At 34.0% G+C, this 18,891-nt stretch overlaps 1 long non-coding RNA gene and 1 pseudogene across 1 annotated transcript; one reads left to right on the forward strand and one right to left on the reverse strand.

Moving 5' to 3' along the window:
- Positions 1–1,121: 1,121 nt before the first annotated feature.
- LOC123657519 lies at positions 1,122–1,241 on the reverse strand (annotated as a pseudogene).
- A 6,582-nt stretch (positions 1,242–7,823) lies between these two features.
- On the forward strand, positions 7,824–8,274 carry LOC123657384. Its single transcript, XR_006743704.1, has 2 exons — positions 7,824–8,037; positions 8,118–8,274. It is a non-coding gene; the product is annotated as an uncharacterized LOC123657384 (long non-coding RNA).
- Positions 8,275–18,891: the final 10,617 nt, after the last annotated feature.

An 18,891-nucleotide genomic window follows, 5' to 3' on the forward strand; every position in this document is an offset into this window, starting at 1 on the left:
GACGGCAAGTACAGCGCGGTATATTAGTTCAGACGCGGCGTAATATCTGTACGGAAAGGGCACTGAATCTCCATGTGTACGGTACGGTATTGGCAGGGATACGTAGCACTGATATCCCTTCTGATTTTTGTTCTGTGGAACAGTACGTGCCGGTATATGGAAACTTTTCGGATTGAATTTAAAACGATATGTAACTAACACGCAAAATAGAGGAAAACTGTGATATGAAATAAATATTCAAATGTTTGTATATATACTGTTCTATGCATTGGCATATTTTTTGGACTTGATATATACGCTTTTATTTAACAGTCAAACAGACAAACAGCTACGTTGGCATTTCTTTTGTGTGAAAAAAATCTGAAAAACCACAGTAAAAAAATAAAAAAATTGCGTGCGTACAAAGTACAGTCATGTCAGAAGTGAAAATTCTTTGGTAAACTAATTGAAAAAAACTAATAAAAAAAATATCTAAAGCCTTAAATTTCCGTTTCAGCGCCATCTAGTTATTAGTTTCCAATGTGATACTATCTATATTTATTTAACAATAGAGATGTGATATTCCATAAAAAAAATACTAGTGGTCGCCCAGTGGTCGAAATTCATAATACGAGTATACCATAATTAAAAATTTAAATTTAAAAACAGAACAAAAAATAAGACTGACAATTAACAAAAGAGAATAATAGTTTTTTTTTTTTGTTTTTATTGATTTAATATATTTTTATGAATAATTAAAAACTATAAGTGTGTGAAATTTCATTCTCCTCCGTCCGCGCATTTTAGTAAAAAGGGATACAAAGTTTTTGCTTATAGGTACATATAGATAATTTCATACGTCGTTTTCTGTAAGTTGTAAAAAATTCCTTTAATGTTTCATTCTTTTGTATGTCATGAAAGAATAAATCATCCGCAAGAACATGATGTATCTTGTTAAATTATGTTAGATTATAGACTGACTACATTTCGTATCTCGAATATCTTTAATACGCTTTACTCTAAGTATCTATTCTAAAAAAAAAAGAGTTTTCTAATGTAATCTATATTTTTTATGGTAAGCGAAATTACAAAAACGAATTGAAAAAAAAACTTAATGAAAAAAAAAAACTATTTGAAAAACAAAAACAAAATCACGCGTTGTTCCCAGGCGGTCAACCATCCAAGTACTGACCGCGCCCGACGTTGCTTAACTTCGGTGATCGGACGAGAACCGGTGTATTCATCGTGGTAAAAATTCGTGACGCGTGACGCTTTTGATCAGTAAAAATCTTAACCCTGAATAAGTTTCACTTCAAAAAAAAAAAAAAAAACTAAGCTTTTCTAAGCATTTGTCAGTTTCATAGCAAAAGAACTAAAACATAGCGAAGGTACTTGTACCGTATTGTGGCAGAATCCATCAGGATTATAGCGATCCACACAAACGTTTTTAAGACTAAATTGTAGTATTTTTCACTACATCTTTGAACCTACCTTTACAAATACAAGCCATTTTCCAGCGGCTTCAACCTTACCTTTTAAAGCTACGAATTTAATCAAGATTATCTCATAAGTATTAATATCAATTTATTTTCAAATTATAATTATAACGTGGTTAATTCTAAAAATAAGAAGAAAAAGAATATAATATATATATCTAAATGAACTATTATTTTCTATAAAGAAATACAATCAGTATTTATATTTTATTTTATTTAATTCGGGCACTTGTAATATTATATATCAGAATACTTGGTATACATTAAATAAAAAAAAAGCTCTTACCATAATCTGACATTATGACTCCATGCAGGGCAGTCTTGACTTATATAAATATATATGGACGGTATTACATAAAGCAGCTGTTTTATATTCCTTCATAAAATTATTGCCATCTTCATAAATAGTACATCAAGAGGCTCTAACATTCTTCCCTATAAAAGTCTTCAAACAAAGAATAAAGATTGTATAAACATTATAACACTAAACTTTTACGTCTCTCCATGATTTTATATGACGTCTTGAATATGACGTTTTTATTATCGGGATTTTATCCTTTGGTAACGGTTAAGATGAATGTTATCTTGATTAAAAGATTAATATTTATTTGATATCAAGAATAATGTATTCAATACCTTCATCTACTAATAGATGGCAATGTGCAACCGAGTCCGACTAATGTGCTTAGTTCCTTCATTTACTAATAGATGGCGGTGTGCCGTCAGTTTAATCGCGCTGTCAAGATTATTTGACACTACTACAAGAGACTTCTGATTTTACATATATGATTCACTAGCAACCCGCTCCGGCTTCGGACTGTTGCAAAAACTAGCACTATACCTCTACTATATTATGCATGTATTATGTATTATACATATATACCTTTCTCTTCAATCACTCTATATATTGAAAAAAAACCGCATTAAAATCCGTTGTGTAGTTTTAAAGATTTAATCATACATAGGGACAGAGAAAGCGACTTTGTTCTATACTATGTAGTGATTTACGAGTTTAAAAAGCAGTTTAAATAAGTATACAAGTAAGGTAAACGCGTGTGTTCCTTTTTAACAATCTTCACAATGAAACAACTTTTTCGGATTTTATCACGGTTTTATTAGGTTTTTTACTTTTCGTAACGCTCTCGTCACGCATTCACCAGTTTGTACCCCAAAAAAGTTCACGTAAAGAAGTTTTACTTCAAGAAACACATGTTTTTCTATTTATTATAAAATTATAGATAAAATAGGAGATATCTTTCAACTGTACTTCAAGAATCAGCCAGCTGACATTCAAAATGCAATGAAACGACTAATTAATAATTCGAAAGCGATAGAACGTAGCGTCACGTAACGCTCGAATAGCTCATAAACTTGATGAGCCAATAAAGGTGCAAGATGGACGAAATTCAGACATCATTGTTCCTAGACAAGATGCTTTACGATCTCCATCTGTAAATCTGAAGGTTTATCTTCCACTGGTAATAAACAGCTTTAATACAATGTATAAGCAGACCCGACGTGCTTTGTCTATTAAAATGTTCATTTTTAACCGAATTCCAAAAAAGGAGGAGTTTCTCAATTCGACTGTATTTTTTTTATTACTTCAGAACTTTTCAGAACTTTTAAACCAATTTGATGCAGTCGTTTGGAGTTTATACGCGTATAGGTATCGGTGCAACATTTTTATTCAGTACTAGCCCGGACAGACTTCATTCTGTCAAAAGTTAATATTAAAACTTCTTTTATTATTTTTTTTTTTTTTTTTTAGTATTAAAACCTTCCGTGGGCCTTGAGCAAGATACAAAAAATAAATTTGCCAAATTGGTTGCGCCATTCTCGAGTTATGCGCTTAGCAACATTCACTTTTATTTATATAGATAATTAATGGAAAAGTATTTAGTACTCGTTAGATATTTATATCAATACTAGCTGACACCGTAAACGTTGTTTTGCCATATATGTTATTAACCCCCTTAGTCCCCTCCTTTCTAACTTCGGGGTATGAAAAATAGATGTTGTTCGATTCTCAGACCTACCCAATATGCACACAAAATTTCATGAGAATCGGCCAAGCCGTTTCGGAGGAGTTTAACTAGGAGGTCAGCGCTTAACAGACGTGCCGGTAACTATATCTACATTTCGGCAATTAATTTTTCAGGAGTCGCCTTGACGCAGCACTGCTTGAAAGCAGTATTATTTAGCTGTGATCTTCTGTAAGTTCGAGGTACTTCCCCAGTCGGGCTGCTTCAGACATTGAGCGGGATATTTCCTGCGTACCTCAGTTATTTATACATTTTCTACAACTTTAGCATTTATATTTTGTCTCAGCCAACCTTTCTTAGGTGCTGACATAAAGAGTTAAAAAATATTTTCGTACCTGTACGACCATAAAATTCGATAAAGATAAAAAAATATATAACTGATATTCCCATAGTAAAGAGTAATAGTGTGTAAACCGTAATTAAAAAATTAAATAATGGCAAATTCCGACTGGGTTTCACAAACATCACACAAAGTCTTCGCTTCGCAACGCTTTTCTTGAACAATGAGATTTCAAGACTAAGACACATCTGAATTCAGTAATTTGAAAAGTTGTAGGAATCAGTCTTTTTATGTGAGTCTAAACTGACTAAGACGTTCTGGTCTCGTTTTATATTTAATCGTAAAATACGGTTTCATTTCGATGTAAGTATGTTTCTGTAGCTTGTAAATGAGACACGTATCCTCAAGCACTTTACTCAGTTGAAATTATATAAACACTAGCTGACCCCGCAAACGTTGTTTTGCCATATATGTTATTAAGCCCCTTAATACCACTCCTCCTTATAACAGCTGTATGAAAAATAGACGTTGGCCGATTCTCATACCTACCTAAAATGCACACAAAATTTTATGGAAATCAGTCCAGCCGTTACGGAGGAGTATTGTATTATAATAAGCAATGTGATACGACAATTTTATATATAAGATTTTTCACTGAACTTTTTGGTTAAATCACAATAAAATATAGCCTATGTCACTCCTGAATAGTGTAGCTTTCTGTTAGTGAAAGAATTTTCACTATCGGATCAGTATTTGCGAAGATTACCCCCTACAAACAAACAAAGCTAGAAACTTTACCTCTTTATAATATTAGTATTATTATGTCTAAGGAACCAAAGAGTTTATTTTTTGTAAATTTAAATAAGACTGTATCAAAGTAAAAAAAGATATCAGTTTTTTTCCAGAGATATAGAAATTGGAATAAATTATGATGATGTGTCTATAAATTCCTCGGAAGGGACTTGTCACTGCCGAGCATCATCACCGCCCCATCATCCAGTAACGCCCCCGTGCCCGTGTCGGGCTGGGATGGGAACCCGGTCTTGCTAGACATGGCGTTGTCGGGATTGTTCAGAGGTGAGCCGGACAGTCCTCATGGAGGAGAAGTCTGGCCTTTTCGCCGAGGCCAGACTGTCGCTGGATGGATCCTGTTGCCTGCAGATCCGGGACCCTCCAATTAAAGCGGCTGAAGGCTCCCGCAGGGGTTTGTGTGGTATTGCACCCCCAAGTGCTGAAGCCGACATACGGTCTAGGTCTACCTACCCGGGCGTCCTGGATATCACCCGTAAATGGGTTCCCCTGCAACACCAAAAAAAAGATGTGTCTTTAATAAACAATAGTTCTTAGATTTACATGCTACGATTAGGAATATCTGATATATTGGAACTCGATGCAGAATACATATCAGAAAATGTAATCTGCTGGATGATATACGTCTGTTAATTATCAGAGACTCATCGAAAGCGGTGAAACAGTTTCTACGTCAGATTGAATATGTATCCAACCTTAGGTAAAGATTTTATCTTACTGCAGTGCGTCTAAATATAGACCGCTATTGTTCAGCGGTAGAAAATATGCAGTGTTTTTAATTTCCTGGTGTTTCTTTAGCAAAAGGAAATCTTCTGTTTCAAAAGAAGTATTTATTTAACAAAAGTATATCGCTTTCTTTGTGCGAAAAAAGAAAATCCTCAAAAAATTTAATTTTTGCTTATATTAGTATTTTTTTAAAAATATAACTAGGTCGGCAAACAAGCGTACGGCTCACCTGATGGTAAGCGATTACCGTAGCTTACAGACGTCTGCAACACCAGGAGCATCGCAAACACGTTGCAGATCCTATCCCCAAGTCTCCCCAGGAGGAAAATTTTTTTAAGACCTGAATAATATTATACTGTGACGTAACTTAGTGAATTATTATAAAGAAAATAAGATAAGAAAACAGTTAACGAAATGTAAAAATATTTTCTTTTGAAATACGATATACCTACTTAGTAATTCAAGTTAATCAATACATCTGTAAAATTTTCATAACTCATCTTAAATGTTAAATTTGTTTTTATTTTTAATTGCAGCAAACACACATATATAAACTTTTTAAGTTGTGTTTATGTCAAACCTCATTTCATTTTTATATTTTTGTAAAAAATATTTTTTTGATACATTTCAAAAATTAATATTTTACATTTATTAATTACGAGATATTTTTCTACATGCATATTAATTTTTGGTTATTTTATCCAAAAATAAAAAGTTTGCGGCAATTTTAAGGAAATTTTAGTACTCATTGCACATTGAAAGCACAATAATTAATTACATCTTCGCTATCCCGCATTGGAGCAGCGTGGTGGATTAAGCTCTGATCCTTCTCCTACATGGGGAAAGAGGCATATGTCCAGTAGTGGGATATTACAGGCTGAAGCGAATACCATCTCCACTACAAATGAAATGACGCATTTGGGCTCAAGCTTTAGATTTTGAGCAGTCTAGTTTTAGTTTTTTTTTTTGTTTAAGAGTTCGTGGTGAGTCAACGGCCTAACGACGTTATAGATTTAATAAGCTAAATACAATCTTTTTCACTATTTCTCTGCACACCATATACATTAGTCATATAACAAAGAAAACAAACAAAGCCGCAGGTAACGGCTAGTTAAAAATAAAAACACGATCAATCGATCACCGGAAGTCTATGTAAGGCTCTACCAGCCGCTCGGCCGGATGACTGAACCCATCCGGCGATAACAACTTGAACAGGCTTTATCCGTTGCTAAAGGTTAAATAAAAAGTAACTCGAACAATAACATGTTCAACCGTGTTGCGTGATTCTTGTCACTTTAAGTATTAGATGTTGTAGCTGGTTGCGTTGCTTTTTAGGCTTTCTTGACCATAAAACTACCAGACTCCTCGTAAAGCCCAATATATAAGAGTCAATGGCCTGACCATTTCATATACATATATAGATTAATCTCACTAATGATAATAAAGCTGAAGAAATATAATATTTTCAACATTGGCGGTAAATTTTAAATAGTGGTAAGTAAGAGAAATTACGGAATACACCTGTCCTTAAAAATATAGTGATTCAATGGTACGTACAAGCAAATACAAACAAAAAGATCTGACAGATTGACGTATAATAAATATGATTTGTTCTTTAATATTTTCTAAGAGTTATTTTGTTTTGTAAATTACGTTTAAAGAATATTTATTTTGTCATTGAAAACACATAGTTACTTACATGAGAAACTATCAACATATTATGTGGCTAAAAATAATAATAATAATAATAATAATAATAATAATAATAATACTCTTTTATTTGCAACATCCACACAAATCAATATTACATATCCATTAAGCTAAACAATTAAATTATACAATGAGGATATCGCAAACCCGGTCTCAAGCTCGGCATATGCTGGCAGAGCTGTCAGCGCCGATCTTCCGCTTGAGCCGTCGGGTGACAACACGGTCGCACCAACACCACATACCATACAGAATCGGAATACAGAAAAAGAAGCATGAAAATTAAATGGATATAGTGAAGTATACATGGGACTAATATATTATACGGTAAAGTGAAATGCTCTGGACATTGAAAGGAATTTCGTTCTTATTCCTATACATTAGAGTACAATTCAGCTTTGTTTACATTTGAGTTCTAAAGTAAGTACTAAAAATATTCTTTCAACATAAATAACGCTTGCTAGGTAAAATAAATAATAGGTTATCCATAATCCATTTCACATAGGATGGGTACGGTGACATTTGATATGTTCCAATACACTCTCACTAATTTCAACAAATCGGATAAATATATGTTTTTAAAAATCACCAATTAGTTTCCAAAGCAAACAATAATACTTGATTAGATTGAAATTGTATTTAAATATGCATTTTTACGTTTTAAACAAAATGAAAAAGGTACAGAAAAAAATAAAATAAAAAATAAAAAATAAAATAAAATAATAACCTAAAATTACAGGCATGAAACGAAACGTTCAATGATAGGGATTGACACGTAGTAATCGGCTAAAATAAATAATCGTAACGGCCATCTTGTAAATCGCGTCAACTCACTGACTCGAGATATCTCAATCAGGACAAAGCAATTTATATACGAGTCCGCCATGCAGTACCGATCGGATCAATCACAATTCAATAAGCCTTAATAATGTACTGTACAACAAAAATCAAATTACACTTACATCGTGCACAAAATTTTCCTGGCTTTGCTGGCAATGTAAAATATATTCTTTCAATTTTAATTTATATTTGAGAAAACTTTGTGTATCCCTAATTGGTGGGGGTATGTTGTTCCAGCACCTGGAGGCAGCATAGCGGAAGCTGCCCCTGAAAGAGGCTGTCTTGTGCTTTTGTACAACAAGTTGTATGGAACATTGTCGCGATTCACAAGTCCTATGGCTTGACATCCAAGTGAGCTTTTCATACAAATATGACGGCTCCTTACGCCTTAAAAGATCGAAAAGAAGACAAGCTAAGTGAAATTTGCGACGGTGTTTCATTTTTAAAATTGAGTGTACATTTAAGTAAGGAGTAACGTGTTCTCTAAAGGGTATATCGAAGCAGAAGCGAGCACAGGCATTCTGGATTCTCTGTACAAGTCTCTGTGTTTTGGCGGTCAAACGAGATCCATATACAATATCTGTGTAATTCAACTTGGACAAAATCAGTGACTCAGTAAGGCGAATACGTAAATCTACTCCCAGGTGATCTCTCACATTGTAAAGTATTTTTAAGCGGTAAAAACAATCTCTCACTAGTCCAATGATGTGATTCTCAAATCTAAGATTACAGTCCATCTGTAAGCCAAGGTTACGTGCTTCCTACACCCTTTCAATAGGTTGACCCATTAATAGTATTTTATTTGTATGTTTCAGCCTTGATATTTGAGATTTTGTGCCACAAATCATATATTTGGATTTATTTGGATTTAAAACTAAGCTATTCCTCTTGGACCATAGCACAATCCGATTCAGATCTTCATTTAGTCTATCAATTGCAATGTCAATATCAGATGGTTTGCAAGAGATATATATTTGGGTGTCATCAGCATAAAAATGATATCTACAGTGCATTATATGATCTTTCATGTCTGCTGAGTACAATAAAAATAATATGGGTCCCAAAATAGAGCCCTGCGGCACGCCTTTGGATATTGCCATTCTATCTGAGATGAGCGAGGAACCATCATGCTTAGTTATTTTGACATACTGATAGCGTTCACTGAGATAACTGTGAAACCATTGTATGGCATTACTGTCAAAACCGTAATAGCTCAATTTGGACAGGAGGAGATTTATATTCAAGGAACCGAAATACAAAAATTGTCCAGCAGTTCACAGATATATTACGATTTGTTTTATGCATAACACTGTACTTACAACGGATTCCCATCATCAAACATTTTACACACTAAAATTAGACCATTCTTCAACTTATATCCATTATATCCATATTTATCAGACGCGATTTAAGACCTCTAAAATACACAGACCGAGGACGGGCAGCAGCGTCTTCGGTGCGAGAAAGTCGGCCCTGCGCCAACCCGCCTGCCCAGCGTGGTGACTATGGGCAAAACCCATGAGTTCACGCTATTCTTAGCGCGAACTTGTGGAAGCCTATGTCCAGCAGTGGACTGCGATAGGCTGAAGTGAGTGAGTGGTTATCGACCGTTGATTTGACCAAGCTCGAAGCGGATATTTGTTGAAGTTTGCTGAAACCTAAATTTCTGTTTACCGATATTTAGTGGAATTTACTCGTACACCTGATCTGATGAAGTAGTGTGTGTAGGCGCCTAAACACCAACGGTTTGCAGGTTCGATTCCCGCTCGGGGTGTATATTTATGTTTGTACAAATATGTGTTTTCAGTTTGGATGTCTGTCCTTATATATCTGCCTACTCGGACTTGAATAGCATGTTAAGCTGTCGGTCACGGTTGTCATCATAAATACCACATAGACAAACCCACATTGGAGCATTGTTGTGGATAAAACACCAATCCTTCTCCTGCATGGAGAAAGAGATCTTTGCCCAGCAGTGCGATGTTACAGGCTAAATCGTGACTGACACGTAACTCTGAAAACAGAGTAAACCTTTAAAGTTTATTATACAATATAATTAATAGTTAATTCTAGTTTCAAATTACTTACTTTGTAATATAATTCTGTCATTTACGCATTAGAATACAATCCGAAGTTTTGGTATTTCTCTAATTAACAAAGTAGGTGTCTTTGTTCAGAGCCACTCGAAAGTGGTTTTCACAATTAGGTTCACACACTAAAATATATTTAGTTTTCAAACAGTGTGTTTACGAAAAAATTTTAGACAACAATTGTGAACTAATTTTTACATTGACAAGTAAAATGCTCATTATTATTATTACTATCAACAGATCTCTTTCATATTTAAATGGGATCACATGACATCACCAGCGTTTGAATAAAGTAGGTATCATCGGAATCAGTTCAACTAGTAAAAATTTGTGAAATAAGACATTTGAAAAATAGATTTAAATTTAGAATTCGTTTATAATTTATTACTATTTCTTACGCATAATCTATATATTAATACGTGTAGCAGAAAATCTGTACCCCTTTTTAAAAAAATTACGTAGACGGAGGAGTATGAAATTTCGTACACTTATAATTTATATAGAGAACGAGTGCAGAATGCTAATATTTTTTTTAATTATGCATATAAAAATACATTTAATCAATAAAAAGAAACATTACACACACTACCATGTATTTGACACACACACGCATATTATACTCTTTTGTTTATTGTTATAGAAGTATACTCGTAGTCTTTGACAACAGAACCTTGTGAATGTTCAAACTTATAATTAAAATGAATTATGGTTTTTATTTTAATTATGGTCGAATTTCGACCACTGGGCGACCACTAGTATAATATTATTACGCTTATATTATTTGATAATAAAAGACATTTCTTGCTTTTTTGTCAAGTAAATTGATGATTGAAAATTGACAAAAATCAAATAATTCCCTCTATTAGATTGACGCTAACTTCAAATACCTAACCTGAAACTTCTATAATATTTATTACACTGTAAACGTAATTAAAAAATACATAAAGCTCTTCACAGATTCAAAAATATAAAGCAAAGATTTTTGATATAATATTGATTCTGATAGATTCAAAATTCATATATGTATAAGAACACATTTCAAATTAATCTGAAACCAACACAGATAAATAAATATTACTAATAAAATAAAAAGTAAATCTAAGATAAACATAAAGAACAGTACAAAGATAACATGACATTACATAAAGAATAATGTTGATAAACGTACGATGAAACAAACGGAGAAATAAAACTAAGGAAAAAAGACGGGACTACATTTCCCGCCAAAGAAATTATATTTGCAGGTAGAAATATTGTAACTATTATTATTATGTTACAAATGAGAAACAAAAGAAATATTAATTGTTTTTTTTTGGTATATATCAATGATATGACGTTAAGATTCGTTGACATGTATGACATAGCAATAAAATGAAACGGAGCTTTAGTTATCAAGATTTTATTGATGAATAAGTCGATAAAAAGAAAATGAAAGAGACCTTGTGTTTGATAATTTTTGTCAGAGACAAATGATTTTTTTTTATGTCACTAGGTCGGCAAATAAGCGTACGGCTTACCTGATGGTAAGCGATTACCGTAGCTTATAGACACCTGCAACACCAGAAGCATCGCAAGCGCGTTGCCGACCCAATCCCCAATCCCCCCAGGAGCTCTGGTCACCTTACTCACCAACAGGAACACAATACTGCTTGAAAACAGTATTATTTTGCTGTGATCTTCTGTAAGGTCGAGGTACTATCCCAGTCGGGCTGCTCCATATTTTGAGCAGGAAATTCCTGCTGTGCCCTACCTCAGTTAAATGTTGTAGTTATGATGTCAAAGATGACGGAAAAAAGAAGGGTTAAGATAGTCATATCATATCACACTCATGTGCTGTACCCAATAAACATATCTTGCCAAAAAATATTCAAGGCGATAATTCAATAAACTGTTCTTCCCCTCAAAGAGTGATAAATTAATTTACCAGTATAATCAAATTTCCCTTAAATGTTTTATTATCTAGAAAGTAATTAAAGTATCCACCCGCAAATTAACGGGGTTGTAATTGATTTATTTTCATCGCCTTTGTAATTTGAATTTGTGTGAAATTATTATTATTTTCTAGTTAATTGATTTCTTATATACTGATACTTTTGTGGATGGAAAGGGGTGATGACGTACAGCGTACAACTATTTTGAATTATTTAATGTTAAACTTTGCGATGTTATTAGAGTTAAATTGCGTTAGCCAAGAAACATAGAATTTTTATTATGTACCTATATGTATAAGTAAGTGGATGCGCATATGTGTATATTATTTAAATGTACACCTATATGCCGCTTTATTCTTCTTCATGTCCTTTTTCTAAAGCTTGTTTGAAAGAGATCGCTCTTTAGCGATAAGACTACCTTTTGTACATTTTTTTTCTTGCAAATTTTTCTCGTGTCGTGTCATGGCGTGATGGCTAGCGTTTAAATTATGTCGTGTTCTGACGCATTAGAACGATATTTTGAATCAATACAGCCGCAGCTCTAGAAAAGGTCTAACGTTTGAAATGTTCTTCTATGAGTCATCGGATTTTGATTCAGATTTTAAAGAAGATATTCAATTTTTAACACTCGCAACTCTTTTAAAAAAAGAAAAGAAGAGAACGATATTTTGGATTCATCCAATTAATAGACAAATATATTATATATTATATTGTTTATGTTTTATATTATAAATAACATTATATTGTCGTACAATTTCAATTGAATCATCCATTTGTAAGTGCTAAATACACTATTATTTTACAATTTACGTAAATAATAAACAGACGCTGATGCGTCATAACACAACATGTTCACATTAATCTGACGTGTCATGATGGCGTCGTTTCAGCACCCCCCGCAACCCGCTTATCTGACGCGAATCGGGATCGGTTCTGATGCGACACATCAGAAGCCATCACGACACGACACAACACATAAATGTAAACGTTGTAATATAAAATGTATGATACCGATTCTGTTCTGATGCGATACGACACGACACGACAGTCAGTAAATCCGCCATAAATCCGCCTTTAAATGTTTTGTTTTTGGGTATGTTTCTTTTGTATTTACAGGTAGCGTTGGAGCTTAATCCCTGGTGGTTTAAATACAAACCCTTCTTCACGTCGTTCCGATTGGTGAATAAAACTTTTCTAATGTTAAACATGTAAGAATTCAAGTAACGACTCCTATTCGATCTTTGGTGATAACCAGTTCGTAGGTTTAACGTGATCTTCAATGGAAAGTGGTTAGATTCATAAATATGTGCACCTGTCATCGTTTCATCATCATTTCAGCCTCTGTACACCTATACCAGAAACTAATATTTGCGTATCTACCCCGAATTGGAATCGAATCGAGTGAAACGGATCGCCAATTTTTTCACAAACCTAGGAGAAACAAAACAGAAATCGTATCACTTAGTTTTGAAATATCCATTTATGGAATGGCAATGGAAAGATTTTATTAAAAATATTTTGTAATTTTTGTTAAATACCCTAATATTTTTTTCAATTATTTATTTGTCTAAAAATATTGGATATGTTTAGGTAAAACTGTACACCTAAACTGTCTACATATGTACCATTTCCTTTACCTGGAAGAGATCGCTCATTAGCGATAAGGCCGCCTTTTGTACTTATCACATGTTTTTATTTTTGTAATTTTGCTCACTCTTTTTGTACAATAGTGTTTTTATTATTATTATTATTATTACCCGTGCAGCAGGGGCGGGATGCTAGTATAAAACATTTTTATTTTGGACAAATAAACGTCTTACACTAAACGCTCATTTTGATATGCTTATGTGTTACCCAATACATCAACAACAAACAAAGATCTGGAACTATTCACAAACACAAAAGTCGAGACTACGATAAACAACTGTATAGCCTACGTAATGTTTGCTATGAGCGATGATCCTTCGATCCCGAGTACAATGATGTGACCGCTGCGCAAAGGCATCTGACGTAAAATATAATTGTGTTGCAGTAGTCATCAGAACTCGATCAAATTTAAATAAGACCCCAAGAAAAGCGCTTTCAATAAAAACAAGAATTATCAAAATCGGTACACCCAGTAAAAAATTATGTGATATTAATAAAATGTAGTTCAACGAAAAAATATTCAAGTAAATACGCATTATTGGATATAACCCAAAAAGTGCTTATCAAATCTCGATTAAATTTAAATTAGACCACCTAACAAGCACTACCTTTGTTTAAAAAAGAACCATCGAAAAAAAATCTGAGGTAAAATACATAAAAAAACGCAGTCGAATTTAGAACTTCCTCCTTTTTGGGAAGTCGATTCATAAAAAGTTAAGGTAAATAAAACAAATAATCGTAACTACATTTTACATTCTACATTCGATCAAGATACGTCTGGAAAATTATTGAAGTCGTAGACTTTGATCCGTTTTCACGCTTCGATTGAAGTTAAAGGCAAACTTGTATGAGGTCCCTTACATATTTGCCCCAATCTATATCATATTATAATTATTTACAGCAGTTGAATTTATGCAAATCTATTTGTAAAACTATTTTCAGCTTTGATAACGTTCTACGGATATAAGAATTTTAGCAAGCAAACGCAGTAGCCGTTTTTTTGTTAACATAGTGGTAGGGTTTTAAGATTATTTAGAATTTTTTCTCAAAAATCATTATTTATTCTTTTTAAACGTAATTTGGAAGATTGGTTATTGATAATATTTTTTTCTTACAAATGGGTCGGCAAATAAGAGTATGACTCACCTGATGGTAAGCGAATATCATTTAACTGAGGTAGGGCACAACAGGAATTTCCTGCTCAAAATATGGAGCAGCCCGACTGGGGTAGTACCTCGACCTTACAGAAGAAATAATACTGTTTTCAAGCAGTATTGTGTTCCTGTTGGTGAGTAAGGTGACCAGAGCTCCTGGGGGATTGGGGATTGGGTCGGCAACGCGCTTGCGATGCTTCTGGTGTTGCAGGTGTCTATAAGCTACGGTAATCGCTTTCCCTCAGGTGAGCCGTACGCCTGTTTGCCGACCTAGATTTTTAAGGCCGGCAACGCGCCTGATGACTGATTGCGCCTTTGATGTAGCGGGTGTCTGTGGATGTTGTTTTTCATTTACCATCAGGTGAGCCAACTGTCCGTTTGCCCCCTCTTCTATAAGAAAAAAAAGCGATCACCGCAGAATTTGGACGTTTTCAACACCAGAAGTATCGCAAGTGTGTTGCTGACTCTACCCCCAATCCCCCCAGAAGCTCTGGTCACATAGCTCGTTACAGGAACAACATTGCTTGAAAGCAGTATGATTTAACTGTAATCTTCTGTAAGGTCGAGGGACTTCATCAGTCGAGCTGTCCCGGGCAGGATATGTTCTGCTGTGCCCCACCTCAGTTACAAGATGGTTACAAGTTTTATTTATATAAAACTCTTTCTGTCGGAGTACTGTTAGTGCATTTTGCTGAAGATTCAAACAGATAAATAAATGTGGTACAAGAGAACATAGACATTAATATTACAAACATGAATGGTTTATTTAATTTGAAAGCTTTCATCTCAAATACTGTGTGACAATCCGCCAACCCGCATTGGAGCAGCGTGGTGGATTAAGCTTTGATACTTTTTACATGGGGAAAGAGGCCTATGCCCAGTAGTGGGATATTACAGACTTAAGCGTAATCGTAAATTTAGAATTAGACAATATTATAGTTTAGTACTAACCTTTAATATCAGTCAAGGGTTTTGAACCCATTATGATTGAAAATATAAATAAATCTTAGTTTTGTTTTTGAAAATCTAATCGTATTTAAAAATTAATTTTATTGTTTATTTATTTATTTATTTATACTTTATTGTACACCACAACTACATTTTAAACAATAAACATATTTAAAAAAATATTTACAGACAGTGAAGTACAATGGGCGGACTTATGGCTATTTAGCCATTTCTTCCAGATAACCCAAATACTTTTACTAACTAATTGTCTCGATAGAATATTTCGCCTGTCTTGCAAGCGGTCGAAAGCGTAAAAAAAAAAAAACTTTGTGTGCGAAAAATACTTTGTAACTTATTCTCGTATCAAACAAGAACAGCGCGAACATTTTTATAAGGATCTGTTGAGCCATTTCAGAGGAGTACCACAAATACCCTGACATGAGAATGATATATTTGATTTTACTCTTGCATGGTTTTACCTGCAAAGTTTTTGAGTCAGCGTTTTGAGTTACAACAGTAACTTAATAGCGGCTTCTAACAACTAAGGTTATCTTTTGTTTATTTAATCCACTAAAGCTACATAACTTAGTGGATATAATAGGTGGGTAGTGGAGGGTCGCGGAGATAAAATTTGGGCATGGCTGAATTTACAAGTATATTTGTTTCACATTCCTCTCATGGTCGAAGCTAAGAGAAGAATCAAGGCTGCTGAAAACATTTTGAAACGGTTTGTACTAAACGGAAATTACTGGAATTCACGGGTGATCAAGTTTTTATTCAATTCGTTTTAGGTTTGAAATGTAGACACGATGCAGGAAACTGAAAATAATATCAAAGTTAGCAAAAGTAGTCATATTGAATGAAAAAGTTTGGAAAGTCGTACAACTAATACATAATAATAAACGTCTCACACTTAACGGCCCCTACTAGGATTTTCTCCAGTGTCAGTCCGGAAGCAGACCCAAGACACAAGCACAAACTTCGAGACCACGACAAAAATCTTTATGGTCAATAAAAATGTATGTCATGAGTGGGGATCGAACCCGCGACCGCAAGTTCAACAGCCAGTGCTATGACCACGAATAAGGAAATTATTATCATCTATAAATTAAAAAAAATAGCATATGACCTATTTCTTCGACCAACAAAAGATACAAAAAGGGGACATAAAAATCAGTCACGCCGTTACGGAATTCTATAACCAACACTGCGACATGAGATTTTTATATATAATGTGTAAGCCTGAGCTAGAACAGCTTACTAAAAAGCAATATTGTCTTTTTAACTTTATTACGAACGAATTTTCCTTACAACACGTTCGACACAGATTTGTACTGTTACAGATTGTCAAACTTTTATATCCAGATATTATTATTATATATATTATTATCCGGAAATTTATCTAAATATTGAAACGAAAAATACAATTTGAACACGTATTTAACATATGTTTATTTTAATTCATGAAACGTAAATTAAATTTGGAGTACCTTAAAAGATGAATAAGATCTTAACATATTTACTGAACCCTATTTGTTTAGAAAATAAAAGTTTTGATTAAAGATTCATTCAAGTAAATATGAACTATATTTATATCGATATAAAGTATATTTTAGAGCAAGTTATCCCTTTGATTATTTAAAATGGTTTGATATTGACATTTCAGTGGTTATAATATTATGTATAAATGGAAAACATGTACTTTCCAATTTCAAAGGTGAAAAATGACATTTGAAAGTATACAGACTATGGTATGTTTTATTTAATATTTCTTTTTTAAAATGCTAGAGATTATTTTTTCGAGTAACTTTCCATTGCTTTAATTTCGTATATAACGACCTTTTATTATTGATTGATGGTTTAAAGGACATCTGATATTTTGTTCGCTTTTGACTGTTACGAGTACGGACGATATGGTGGGACATGTATTTAGCAATTTTTTTGTAAATTTTTATAGTTATAAAATTAAGAGTACTTAAAACTGTGTAAACATAAAAATATCACGGCTTGAACACTGTCTGTTCAAACTGTTCGAAAGTAAACACGGTTAGTGGAGGGATATCGAGAAAAATATAAGATATTGATTTGTACTCTTTAATTGTACATCTTGACGTTGAATTTGTGCAGTCGTTAACCGTACTTACTGCAGCGTTGATTGTGGTAGGTTTTGTCTCTGGTAAATTTTGTAGATCATAAATGTGTGTTTATCGCTTCTGGGCGTTTTGGACCACTGTGCTCCTGGACCGTATGCTTTTATCGTTCTAGGAATCGTTTCTGTATCAACTAGGTTCTAATGAAAGGCTTATTAACAGCCACGATACTGAGATCTATTATGTGATCTGAAAAGCTAGCATAGTTCAATTAAAAAACACCAGTCTACAAACGTAATCATCTTTGAAATTGATTGAAAGTAATTTTGTTTTTTAAAATCACAAGGTTAACTTCATAATTTAAATATTATTATTCTTTTTTCCCAACTGGTCAATTTGCAATGTAAATTCCGCGGTGAGGAATCACTAAGAAACTTCGTATTTACCCTTTTTGCTAAGATACCTAAACGTTTAGTGTTTTCAAATGGTTACGCAAATTTAACTCATTATAATGAAACAACTGAACTGAACATTTAGTTATATATACTAAGTATGTAATCATCTGGAAGGAAAGGCTAAACTAGCCTCGAAGAAACTTGGTGTGCCTAGTAGGGCGAAGCAGTATTTCATGCCCTGCCACCGCCTACAATTATATAAGGCACAGATCCGGCCCCACATGGAATACTGCTCTCACCTATGGGCTAGGCCGCCCCAGTACCAGCTCCTTCCATTTGACCGTGTTCAACGCCGAGCGGCTCGAATCGTTGGCGACAAGATTCTCTCCGATCGGCTCGATTCTTTGGCACTGCGTAGAGATGTCGGGTCACTCTGCATCTTCTACCGTATTTACCACGGGGAGTGTTCTGAGGAATTGTTCGGACTAATACCTACAGCAGAATTCCACCACCGGACATCGCGTCAAAATTCAAAATTTCACCCACATCACCTCGATGTCTGGAAGTCTACGACAGCTCGATTTTTGCGCCATTTTCTGCCACGCACTACCCCTCTATGAAACCAGCTGCCACCTATGGTATTTCCGAACCAATATAACCTAGGGACCTTCAAAAGAAGAGCATATTCCTTTTTGAAAGGCCGGCAACGCGCCTGCTAATCCTTTGATGTAGCGGGTGTCTATGGATGTTATTTTT

The sequence above is a fragment of the Melitaea cinxia genome, chromosome 10 (assembly GCF_905220565.1).
Source record: "Melitaea cinxia chromosome 10, ilMelCinx1.1, whole genome shotgun sequence".
NCBI lineage: Eukaryota > Metazoa > Arthropoda > Insecta > Lepidoptera > Nymphalidae > Melitaea > Melitaea cinxia.